The following is a 13,628-nucleotide window of genomic DNA, read 5'->3' on the forward strand; positions in this document are numbered from 1 at the left end:
ACATGGCTGTCTTTCCTCTGTGTGTCACTAAATCTCCCCTTCCTTAAAAGGACAACAATCATATTAGATTCAGGGCCCACCATACTCCAGTATGACCTCATCTTAACCAGTTACATCTGCAATGACCTTATTTCCAAACAAGGTCACATTCTGAAGTACTGGGGGTTATGACTTCAACATGTCTTTTGGCGGGGACACAATTCAACCTATTACAGTATCCTAGAGACAAAGTAATCTAGCAAATAGATATAGATATGAATATGCAAAATGATATAGATATAGATATAAACACAGGCATGGATACATAAAATGATTGAGGCCCAAGGTTTCTTTTCACTTACTCAAGTCACACAGCAAGTTAGTATCACAGCCCACACTAGAACCCAGTTCTGCGGATTCTCAGTTAGCTGCCCTTTCTATATTGCCCACACCACCACACAACTCATTCAATGGCTTCATTTGGCCCTGTGGATACAATCCAAACTCTTTAATATGGTCTAAGGATCCGTATCATCTGGCCACAGCCTCAACTCAAGCCACTTATCCTATGTTCTATGCTCAAATCACACTGGTCTTTTTCTAATTTCATCAACTGGCTGGCCTCCTTTCTGCTTCAGTCCACAATGAACAGGCTAATTCCTCTACCTTGAAAGTGATACTCATTCCTTGGCCCTGCTCACTTTCTTCACGACTCAGCAGAAATTCGTTTCCTTGAGAAAATCAATGCTAGTAGCAGATTAAGTTAAATTCTACTTTTGTGTGGAATCCTTATACTTGGGAAAACTTTTCGCAATTATAATTAAGGTTTTATGTGTTTAATGTATATTTTCCCTGATTGACTGTAAGCTCTGAGAGGTCAGGAAACATGTTAATCTTCCCAAAATTCTAGCAGAGTGCTTGACATTTACTATGTACTTACTGACGGAAGCAAAAAGCCCTGACTTGCCCCCCATCAGATGGCTGACAAGGCAATCTGGACATGGTGAAACACTTGGATCCTTGCTGTTCCTCCAAAACACATTGGCATGGACTACTCTCTCTCTCTCTCTGGAACATTCTTACCCCAGATATCTTCATGGCTTTTATTCCTTACTTTCTTCAAGGGTTTTTCCCGATGTCATCTCAATGAAACTAGCCTGAATTTAAAATTATACCCCCATCCTCCTGAGCTTGCTCTACTTTTTCTTTTGTCACAGTAGTTATCGCTTTTTAACTTACTCTTATTTACTTACTTATTTTTTGACTGTTTGTCTGCCTTCTCCTACTAAAATATAAATTCTAGGGCAGAAATCCTTATCTTTTTTATTCAATAATGTATCCTGACCAACAAGACAGTACCTAGCATGTAGTAACAGACTTCTCAAAATTAATTATTAAATGAATGTATTCCAGCAGCATGAAGAGGTACTACTAAAACTAAATATGTTCTATAAGAAGTCAGTACATATCCTCCATTGCTAGCATCAGAAACAAGTGTATGGTCTGTATTTTATTTGATGTAATTTCTTTTTTTTTTAGAGAAAATATAATATTGCTGTATTTTGTATGCTTTGTGGTCCACATAAAAATGTCAATTTCAATCAAGAAGAGAAGTATTAAAGTGAGAGTAACAGCTAACCTCTGTTTTCCAGTATTATTTGGCAAAAAAAGAAAACTAAGCATGAAATTCAGTAACTGAATTAATCTCTGATCCTTCCTGACAACTTAAATCGCTTGACGTATTGCAATATTTTCTGCAATTTCCAGTGATTTGCTTAAAGCCAACTTCTACCTACTACTCTGCACATAAAGCCAGCTTGGATCTAAGCTTTATGAACATTTCATAAATCTAACAAAACTTTATGAACATTTCATAAATCTAACAAAACTATAACAGTAAGCACTGCCCCAATGTTTACATTTAGATTTTAAAATGTAGCAGAACTTATGGCAGTAAAAAAAAAAATCTTGAAGCAATTAGAGCTCACATACTAATCCATGTGGTTCCCTCCCATTCCTGTTCTCATGGTCTTTTTTGATGCTCAACTGCCTGCAACTGCTTAAGGAAGACAATACCTTAATGTGTCAGTTAAAGGCACTCCAACCACCTGCCACACCCCTTGCTGGCTCACCACTTCTGCTGCTGCTTCCAACACTGTCTTCATCTGTTTGGGCTTCCATAACAAAACACCACTGACTGGGGGGCTTATAATAACAAGAATTTATTTCTCATTGTTCTGGAGGATGGGAAGTCTAAGTTCAAGGAGTTAGCAGATTCAGCGTCTGCTGAGAGCCTATCTCCTGGTTCACAGACTGTGGTCTTCTCGCTGTCCTCATATGGCAGGAGGAAGAGAGCTCTCTGGGATCTCTTCAATAAGGGCACTAATCCCATTCATGAGGGCTCCCCATTCATGACCTAATCACCTGCCAAAGGCCCACCTCCAAATATCATCACAGTGGGAATTAGATTTCAACATAATGAATTCTAAGGGGACACAAACATTCACTATATAGCAAACACCACAGACAAGCTTTCTAGAGCTCGGGCTCCTCCCAAGTTATTTTGCTGCTTCTGCCAACACAGCCATTCCTCTTTCACTAATTCTACTCCCTTGATACCACTTTGATCAATGTTCCATATCCTAAAACATGAACAAATGCTACCACTGTCATCTTGGCCAACCAATTTGATGTCATTTTTGCCACTAATCTTCTCACCACTTGTTTCTAGGAGGTAGGCAAACAAGATCTGAGATTTTTCATTACCTATTAAAAAGCTGCTATAATACCTCTGACCTGATCAGAAGAAAGATCTAACTGAATAACTTGAAGTCCTGTCCTAGGGACACTGTGTGCTCAATCAGGCAACCAAGTCACTCCCAAGGCAGCTTATAAAAGTTCTTAGGCAGGCTCTTTTCAATACTAAGCAGGTGAGACAAGAACTTCTTCTACATCTTGGCTAAGGTTCCCAGATCCTACAATGCCTCAGACTTCCTCGTGCCCTTAACGGTTCTAGGCTACCAAATAACTCAAGAAATTAAGCAAAGTCTACAAAGTGTGTATCTTTTGACTACTGCCCTTTTCCAATTGAGTTTAATTTGCATAGAAAATTCTGAAGCTAAATTTCTAGTACAAGGATATAAAATATAGAGAGTATGTCAAAGTTCTGTTTTGAGCAATGAACATCGTTGCTACTGACTTCTCTATAGCCCCTAATACTTTCAGAATAATTTCATTTAGTTCATTTTATTTATTTCCATGATGGTAATAGGTTTGTACGAAGCCCTCAGCAAATCTGTTGCCTAGCATGATCTGTAGTCCATGGATTGCTAGATTTTTGTGAGATGCCCTCTAAGAATTACAAGGCTAGTCTATGGCTACAAAACTGTTTAGGTTTGTGTTAAAACTAGCTTGTTCTTGTGAAGAGCAAATTTTCCCCTTTATTTCTTTAACACTGTACCCTAACTGAGCTATATGGCTCATATAAATGAATGTATAATAATACTAGAATACCAGAACTGGAGCACAAGATAGAGATTAGGTTTCTGACACAAGTTAGAAACCCAGATGTTACAATGGAGAATGCATCTACACTTAAACTAATAGCAAAATTGATTTGACTCGCAATTTCCAAGTGCTGGACCACAACTCCAAGCCCTGGAGACTTGACCTCTTTACTGTAGCTTCCTTCTTCTCCCTCCCCACAGCCGCAACTTGGATCACTACTTGGATCACTACTTTTAACCCAGATCACTACCACAGCTTCCTATGAGAGCTCCCTACCACATACACAACTGCAGCTAGAAAGACCCACCTAAGATGCAGATCTAATGTACCATGACCCCCATCCCCTTGCCACCTAAAATCCTCCAGTAGATCTCCACTGCTTTCAGAAGAAGGTCCAAACACTTTCACATGGCACAAAATGGGTTTTTTATGATAATGTTGTTGGCAGATTCCATAACTTCCTCTCCCTCATCCATACCCTACACTTTACTTAAAACACACTAGCAGCTATTTTCAAAACATCCCATGTCCTGTCATACTGCTATTTTGAAGCTTTATCACTCTTTTAAAAAGTCAGATTTCCTGGGAAATTAATAATTCTTGAGGAGAAGTTTGACAGAAGGTGGAATAAAGGAGAATATTTATGATTTCACGATTTTCCTAGGCCACCAATTCTTCAGTGTAACTATCTTTATTATCAAAATTGAAGATGAGGGGCTGGGTGGGTGTGGGGAAGTGTAGCAGAAAGTTGACTGGGATCACCAGTGTAGAGGCTACTGATACAACTACACTGAGCTATAAAATTATTTTTTAAAAACACACTGACTCAACTTTTATTCTCCATGTAGTCTTTCTGAATAATACTTCCAGAAATCATCAAGGTAAAAGACTCAGATTTCGCTATGAAAAAACTATAGAAAGTCACAGTGTCAATTTGACCTATCTGCTTTCTGAGCAGACAAGTCTCAAGCATCTGATGGAAACAATCTCCAACCCCGCCCCAGAAAAGAACAATATTTGGACATGATTTGTCGGTGCTCTAGGAAGTATTCAAAAGAATTCTGAAAGATTTTTAAACATATTTTACTTTTTATAGGTAGACAATATGTTTCTAATATTTGATTTTCCATTTATTAATAGAAAAAAATGTTTTGGTAAATTTTGAATTGCAGAACTCACAAATGTTTAAGTAACAAAATATAGATTTTACTACCTTTAATATTGGGGAGGGCATTCCAGATGGGAAGAAAAGAGCAATGAATGAGGAAAGGGAGAAAAAAAGGGAGGGAGAGAGTGGGAGGGAGAGAGTGGGAGGGAGAGAGTGGGAGGGAGAGAGTGGGAGGGAGAGAGTGGGAGGGAGAGAGTGGGAGGGAGAGAGTGGGAGGGAGAGAGTGGGAGGGAGAGAGTGGGAGGGAGAGAAGGAGAGAGGGAGGGAGGCAAGAAGGGAGGATAAAAGAAAACAAGAACCTTTGCCAAAAGAACTATCAGTTGAGAGGAGCTTCAAGATGGCGGAAGAGTAAGACGTGGAGATCACTTCCTCCCCACAAATACACCAGAAATACATCTACATGTGGAACAACTCCTGCAAAACACCTACTGAACGCTGGCAGAAGACCTCAGACCTCCCAAAAGGCAAGAAACTCCCCACGTACCTGGGTAGGCCAAAAGAAAAAAGAAAAAACAGGGACAAAAGAATAGGGACGGGACCTGCACCTCTGGGAGGGAGCTGTGAATGTGAAGGAGGAAAGGTTTCCACACACTAGAAGCCCCTTCACGGGCAGAGACTGCGGGTGGCGGAGGGGGGAAGCTTCGCAGCCATGGAGGAGAGCGCAGCCACAGGGGTGCGGAGGGCAAAGCAGAGAGATTCCCGCACAGAGGATCGGTGCCGAGCAGCACTCACCAGCCCGAGGGGCTTGTCTGCTCACCTGCCGGGGCGGGCGGGGCTGGGAGCTGAGGCTCGGGCTTCGGTCGGATCCCAGGGAGAGGACTGGGGTTGGCGGCGTGAACACAGCCTGAAGGGGGCTAGTGTGCCACATCTAGCCAGGAGGGAGTCCGGGAAAAGGTCTGGAACAACGGAAAAGGCAAGAGACTTTTTCTTGCCTCTTTGTTTCCTAGTGCACGAGGAGAGGGGATTAAGAGCGCCACTTCAAGGAGCTCCAGAGACGGGCGCGAGCCGCGGCTATCAGCGCGGACCCCCAAGAAGGGCATGAGACACTAAGGCTGCTGCTGCCGCCACCAAGAAGCCTGTGTGCAAGCACAGGTCACTATCCACACCTCCCCTGCCGGGAGCCTGTGCAGCCCGCCACTGCCAGGGTCCCATGATCCAGGGACAACTTCCCCAGGAGAACACACAACGCACATCAGGCTGCTGCAACATCACGCCGGCCTCTGCCACCACAGGCTCGCCCCACACTTTGTACCCCTCCCTCCCCCCGGCCTGAGTGAGCCAGAGCCCCTGAATCAGCTGCTCCTTTAACCCTGTCCTGTCTGAGCAGGAACAGACGCCCTCAGGTGACCTACATGCAGAGGCAGGGCCAAATCCAAAGCTGAATCCCAGGAGCTGTGCAAACAGAGAAGAGAAAGGGAAACTCCCAGCAGCCTCAAGAGCAGCGGATTAAATCTCCACAGTCAACTTGATGTACCCTGTATCTGTGGAACACCTGAATAGACAACGACCATCTCAAATTGAGGAGGTGGACTTTGGGAGCAACAATATATAATTTTTTCCTTTTTCTCTTTTTGTGAGTGTGTATGCGTATACTTCTGTGCGTGATTTTGTCTGTATAGCTTTGCTTTTACCATTTGTCCTAGGGTTCTGTCTGTCCGTTTTTGGGGGGTTTTTTGAGGGGATTTTTTGGTATAGTTTTCAGCGCTTGTTATCATTGGTGGATTTGTTTTTGGGTTTGGTTGTTCTTTCTTTTTTTTTAATTACTTAAAAAAATTTTTTTAACAATTATTTTTTGGTTTTAATTTTAATAACTTTATTTTTATTTTATCTTTTTCTTTCTTTCTTTCTTTTTTTCTCCCTTTTATTCTGAACCATGTGGACGAAAGGCTCTTGGTGCTCCAGCCAGGCGTCAGGGCTGTGCCTCTGAGGTGGGAGAGCCAAGTTCAGGACACTGGTCCACCAGAGACCTCCTAGCTCCATGTAATATCAAATGGCAAAAATCTCCCAGAGATCTCCATCTCAGCGCCAAGACCTAGTCCACTCAATGACCAGTAAGCTGCAGTGCTGGACACCCTATGCCAAACAACTAGCAAAACAGGAACACAACCCCACCCATTAGCAGAGAGGCTGCCGAAAATCATAATATGGTCACAGACAGCCCAAAACACACCACCAGCTGCGGACTTGCCCACCAGAAAGACAGATCCAGCCTCATCCACCAGAACACAGGCACTAGTTCCCTCCACCAGGAAGCCTACACAACCCACTGAAGCAACCTTAGCCACTGGGGGCAGACACTAAAAACAACGGGAATTACAAACCTGCAACTTGCGAAAAGGACACCCCAAACACAGTAAGTTAAGCAAAATGACAAGACAAAGCAACACACAGAACATGAAGGAACAAGGTAAAAACCCACCAGACCTAACAAATGAAGAGGAAATAGGCAGTCTACCTGAAAAAGAATTCAGAATAATGATAGTAAAGATGACCCAAAATCTTGGAAATAGAATGGAGAAAATACAAGAAACGTTTAACAAGGACCTAGAAGAACTAAAGAGCAAACAAACAACCATGAACACCACACTCATGAAATTAAAAATTCTCTGAAGGGATCAATAGCAGAATAACTGAGGCAGAAGAACAGATAAGTGACCTGGAAGATAAATTAGTGGAAATAACTACTGCAGAGCAGAATAAAGAAAAAAGAATGAGAAGAACTGTGGACAGTCTCAGAGACCTCTGGGACAATATTAAACACACCAACATTCGAATTATAGGGGTCCCAGAAGAAGAAGAGAAAAAGAAAGGGACTGAGAAAATACTTCAAGATATTAGAGATGAAAACTTCCCTAATATGGGTAAGGAAATAGTTAATCAAGTCCAGGAAGCACAGAGAGTCCCATACAGGATAAATCCAAGGAGAAACATGCCAAGACACATATTAATCAAACTATTAAAAATTAAATACAAAGAAAAAATATTAAAAGCAGCAAGGGAAAAACAACAAATAACATACAAGGGAATCCCCATAATGTTAACAGATGATCTTTCAGCAGAAACTCTGCAAGCCAGAAGGGAGTGGCAGGACATATTTAAAGTGATGAAAGGGAAAAACCTACAACCAAGATTACCCTATCCAGCAAGGATCTCATTTAGATTTGACAGAGAAATTAAAACCTTTAGAGACAAGCAAAAGCGAAGAGAATTCAGCACAACCAAACCAGCTTTACAGCAAATGCTAAAGGAACTTCTCTAGGCAAGAAACACAAGAGAAGGAAAAGACCTACAATAACAAACCCAAAACAATTAAGAAAATGGTAATAGGAGCATACATATCAATAACTACCTTAAATGTAAATGGATTAAATGCTCCAACCAAAAGACATACACTGACTGAACGGATACAAAGACAAGACCCATATATATGCTGTCTACAAGAGAGCCACTTCAGACCTGGGACACATACAGATTGAAAGTGAGGGGATGGAAAAAGATATTCCATGCCAATGGAAATCAAAAGAAAGCTGGAGCAGCAATTCTCGTATCAGACAAAACAGACTTCAAAACAAAGACTATTACAAGGGACAAAGAAGGACACTACATAATGTTCAAGGGATCAATCCAAGAAGAAGATATAACAATTGTAAATATTTATGTACCCAACATAGGAGCACCTCAATACATAAGGCAAATACTAACAACCATAAAAGGGAAAATCGACAGGAACACAATCATAGTAGGGGACTTTAACACCCCACTTTCACCAATGGACAGATCATCCAAAATGAAAATAAATAAGGAAACACAAGCTTTAAATGATACATTAAACAAGATGGACTTAATTGATATTTATAGGACATTCCACCCAAAAACAACAGATTACACTTTCTTCTCAAGTGCTCAGGGAACATTCTCCAGGATAAATCATATCTTGGGTCACAAGTCAAGCCTCGGTAAATTTAAGAAAATTGAAATCGTATCAAGTATCTTTTCTGACCACAACGCTATGAGACTACACATCAATTACAGGAAAAAATCTGTAAAAAATACAAACACATGGAGGCTACACAATACACTACTTAATAACCAAGAGATCACTGAAGAAATCAAAGAGGAAATCAAAAAATACCTAGAAACAAATGACAATGAAAACACAACAACCCAAAACCTATGGGATGCAGCAAAAGCAGTTCTAAGAGGGAAGTTTATAGCAATACAATCCTACCTTAAGAAACAAGAAACATCTCAAATAAACAACCTAACTTTACACCTAAAGCAATTAGAGAAAGAAGAACAAAAAACCCCAAAGTCAGCAGAAAGGAAGAAATCATAAATATCAGATCAGAAATAAATGAAAAAGAAACGAAGGAAACAATAGCAAACATCAATAAAACTAAAAGCTGGTTCTTTGAGAAGATAAACAAAATTGATAAACCATTAGCCAGACTCATCAAGAAAAAAAGGAGAAGACTCAAATCAATAGAATTAGAAATGAAAAAGGGGAAGTAACAACTGACACTGCAGAAATACAAAGGATCATAAGAGATTACTACAAGCAACTATATGCCAATAAAATGGACAACCTGGAAGAAATGGACAAATTCTTAGAAATGCACAACCTTCCAAGACTGAACCAGGAAGAAACAGAAAATATGAATAGACCAATCACAAGCACTGAAATTGAAACTGTGATTTAAAATCTTCCAACAAACAAAAGCCCAGGACCAGATGGCTTCACAGGCGAATTCTATCAAACATTTAGAGAAGAGCTAACACCTATCCTTCTCAAACTCTTCCAAAATATAGCAGAGGGAGGAACACTCCCAAACTCACTTCCCTTCGTCTCACTCCCAAACTCACTCCCTTCTTCTACGAGGCCACCATCACCCTGATACCAAACAGACAAAGATGTCACAAAGAAAGAAAATTACAGGCCAATATCACTGATGAACATACATGCAAAAATCCTCAACAAAATACTAGCAAACAGAATCCAACAGCACATTAAAAGGATCATACACCATGATCAAGTGGGGTTTAACCCAGGAATGCAAAGATTCTTCAGTATACGCAAACCAATCAGTGTGATACACCATATTAACAAACTGAAGGAGAAAAACCATATGATCATCCCAATAGATGCAGAGAAAGCTTTTGACAAAATTCAACGCCCATTTATGATAAAAACCCTCCAGAAAGTAGGCATAGAGAGAACTTTCCTCAACATAATAAAGGCCATATATGACAAACCTACAGCCAACACTGTCCTCAATGGTGAAAAACTGAATCCATTTCCACCAAGATCAGGAACAAGACAAGGTTGCCACTCTCACCACTATTATTCAACATAGTTTTGGAAGTTTTAGCCACAGCAATAAGAGAAGAAAAAGAAATAAAAGGAATCCAAATCGGAAAGGAAGACGTAAAGCTGTCACTGTTTGCAGATGACATGATACTATACATAGAGAATCCTAAAGATGCTACTAGAGCTAACCAATGAATTTGGTAAAGTAGCAGGATACAAAATTAATGCACAGAAATCTCTTGCATTCCTATACACTAATGATGAAAAATCTGAAAGTGAAATTAAGAAAACACTCCCATTTACCACTGCAACAAAAAGAATAAAATATCTAGGAATAAACCTACCTAAGGAGACAAAAGACCTGTATGCAGAAAATTATAAGACACTGATGAAAGAAATTAAAGATGATACAAACAGATGGAGAGATATACCATGTCCTTGGATTGGAAGAATCAACAGTGTGAAAATGACTATACTACCCAAAGCAATCTACAGATTCAATGCAATCCCTATCAAACTACCACTGGCTTTTTTCACAGAACTAGAACAAAAAATTTCACAATTTGTATGGAAACACAAAAGACCCCGAATAGCCAAAGCAATCTTGAGAAACAAAAACGGAACTGGAGGAATCAGGCTCCCAGACTTCAGACTATACTACAAAGCTACAGTAATCAAGACAGTTTGGTACTGGCACAGAAACAGAAATATGGATCAATGGAACAGGATAGAAAGCCCAGAGATAAACCCATGCACATATGGTCACCTTATCTTTGATAAAGGAGGCAAGAATATACAGTGGAGAAAAGACAGCCTCTTCAATAAGTGGTGCTGGGAAAACTGGACACCTACATGTAAAAGAATGAAATTGGAACACTCCCTAACACCATACACAAAAATAAACTCAAAATCGATTCAAGACCTAAATGTAAGGCCAGACACCATCAAACTCTTAGAGGAAAACAGAGGCAGAACACTCTATGACATAAATCACAGCTAGATCCTTTTTGACCCACCTCCTAGAGAAATGGAAATAAAACCAAAAATAAACAAATGGGACCTAATGAAACTTAAAAGCTTTTGCACAGCAAAGGAAACCATAATCAAGACTAAAAGACAACCCTCACAATGGGAGAAAATATTCGCAAATGAACCAACTGACAAAGGATTAATTTCCAAAATTTACAAGCAGCTCATGCAGCTCAATATCAAAAACACAAACAACCCAAACCAAAAATGGGCAGAAGACCTAAATAGACATTTCTCCAAAGAAGATATACAGACTGCCAACAAACACATGAAAGAATGCTCAACATCATTAATCATTAGAGAAATGCAAATCAAAACTACAATGTGATATCATCTCACACCGATCAGAATGGCCATCATCAAAAAAATCTACAAACAATAAATGCTGGAGAGGGTGCAGAGAAAAGGGAACCCTCTTGCATTGTTGGTGGGAATGTAAATTGATCCAGCCACTATGGAGAACAGTATGGAGGTTCCTTAGAAAACTAAAAAAAGAACTACCACATGACCCAGCAATCCCACTACTGGGCATATACCCTGAGAAAACCATAATTCAAAAAGAGTCATGTACCAAAATGTTCATTACAGCTCTATTTACAATAACCAGGACATGGAAGTGACCTAAGTGTCCATCAACAGATGAATGGATAAAGAAGATGTGGCACATATATACAATGGAATATTACTCAGCCATAAAAAGAAATGAAATTGGGGCTTCCCTGGTGGCACAGTGGTTGAGAGTCTGCCTGCCAATGCAGGGGACAGGGGTTCGAGCCCTGGTCTGGGAGGATCCCACATGCTGCGGAGCAACTAGGCCCGTGAGCCACAATTGCTGAGCCTGCGCGTCTGGAGCCTGTGCTCCGCAACAACAGAGGCCGCGATAGTGAGAGGCACGCGCACTGCGATGAAGAGTGGCCCCCACTTGCCGCAACTAGAGAAAGCCCTTGCACAGAAACGAAGACCCAACACAGCCATAAATAAATAAATAAATAAATAAATAAATAAGAAATGAAATTGAGTTATTTGTAGTGAGGTGGATGGACCTAGAGTCTGTCATACAGAGTGAAGTAAGTCAGAAAGAGAAAAACAAATACCGTATGCTAACACATATATACGGAATTTTTTTAAAAATGGTTATGAACAACCTAGGGGCAGGACAGGAATAAAGATGCAGATGTAGAGAATGGACTTGAGGACACGGGGAAGGGGAAGCTGGGACGAAGTGAGAGAGTGGCATGGACATATATGTAAATATGGACGAAATGTAAAATAGATAGCTAGTGGGAAGCAGTCGCATAGCACAGGGAGATCAGCTCCATGCTCTGTGACCAGCTAGAACGGTGGGATAGGGAGGGTGGGAGGGAGGGAGACACAAGAGGGAAGACATATGGGGATATATGTATATGTATAACTGATTCACTTTGTTATAAAGCAGGAACTAAGACCATTTTAAAGCAATTATACTCCAATAAAAACGTTAAAAAAAATTGAAAAAAAAAGAACTATCCTGTTATAAAGCTGAGTACTTCACATAGCTTTAAAATCAGGCCAGTGTTTGAGGGTAACAGATAAAAGAAATCTGTATCTTTTGGATTAGAAATTATCAAGGAAGAATTTGGGTAACCAAAAAAAAAAAAAAGAAAAAAAAAAAAAACTACCCAAAAGAAATCAAGGATTGTAAAATGTGTAAGATACCCCAAAGGTAGTTGTACATATACGTGTAACACATTTTTCCCAATTCAGCCCACGAGGCCACTATACTTCTCACTCAGTAATAGGAAATAGGCCTAATTTACCATGATGAAAAAAGAATTCCCTTTAACTAAATATTAAGACATACTAGATTTCAACATCTCCCTCATTGCTGACACTCAGTAAATATTTATTTTTACTGTTTATCTCAATAGATCTTAGAATTGTGCTTGTTCAGGACGGCAACAAATCTTCAAGGCCTCCAGGTATAAATTATGCAGCCAATGTGTAACTTTCTTTTGGATTCAATTTCAAAAAGAAACTCTGAGTTTGAAGCCTCGTAATTCATTTTAGGTATCATGCTGTCTTTGTATCTTCCCTGATGCTTTCAAAATTAGGTGAAGCTCTTTTGCTGCTCAGAAATATACATCCTTGTTAGACTAGTATAAAAAAGGTCTTCAGGCTGAAACCAAATTCCCTACTTTAGAATATAATGCAAAATTTTTTCATATCCAAGAGGATATATGTCAGGAATACTGAGTTTGATGTTCATGACTGCGACTTCTTTCATTTTTTTCTTAACAGAATACATATATATATATATAATTTGCTTAAGATTTGCAAAATGCATGTTGATTATTTTTTATTGTTTTCGTCTTAGTTCTCACAAACCATTAGATACAATTCTAAAATTAATACACAGGTTAAAAGTTTCATTTCAAAGATACACCAGTAAGTATTTATGTGTCTTAGAGAATTTTCATTTTTAAGACCATTTTCATTCATTGAAAATAAGTCTACTCAGAAGTATAGGATTTCTATACTTATAGTAAGAAGGATTTCATAACAAATATTTAAAATGTACTTCTCCCAGGCCATTACTTTTGACCAAGGCATAACCTTCAGGGATTTGTGGACATAGATATTAACATTAAAAAAGAAAAA

This window comes from Balaenoptera borealis (genome assembly GCF_965194805.1).
Source record: "Balaenoptera borealis genome assembly, chromosome: 2".
NCBI lineage: Eukaryota > Metazoa > Chordata > Mammalia > Artiodactyla > Balaenopteridae > Balaenoptera > Balaenoptera borealis.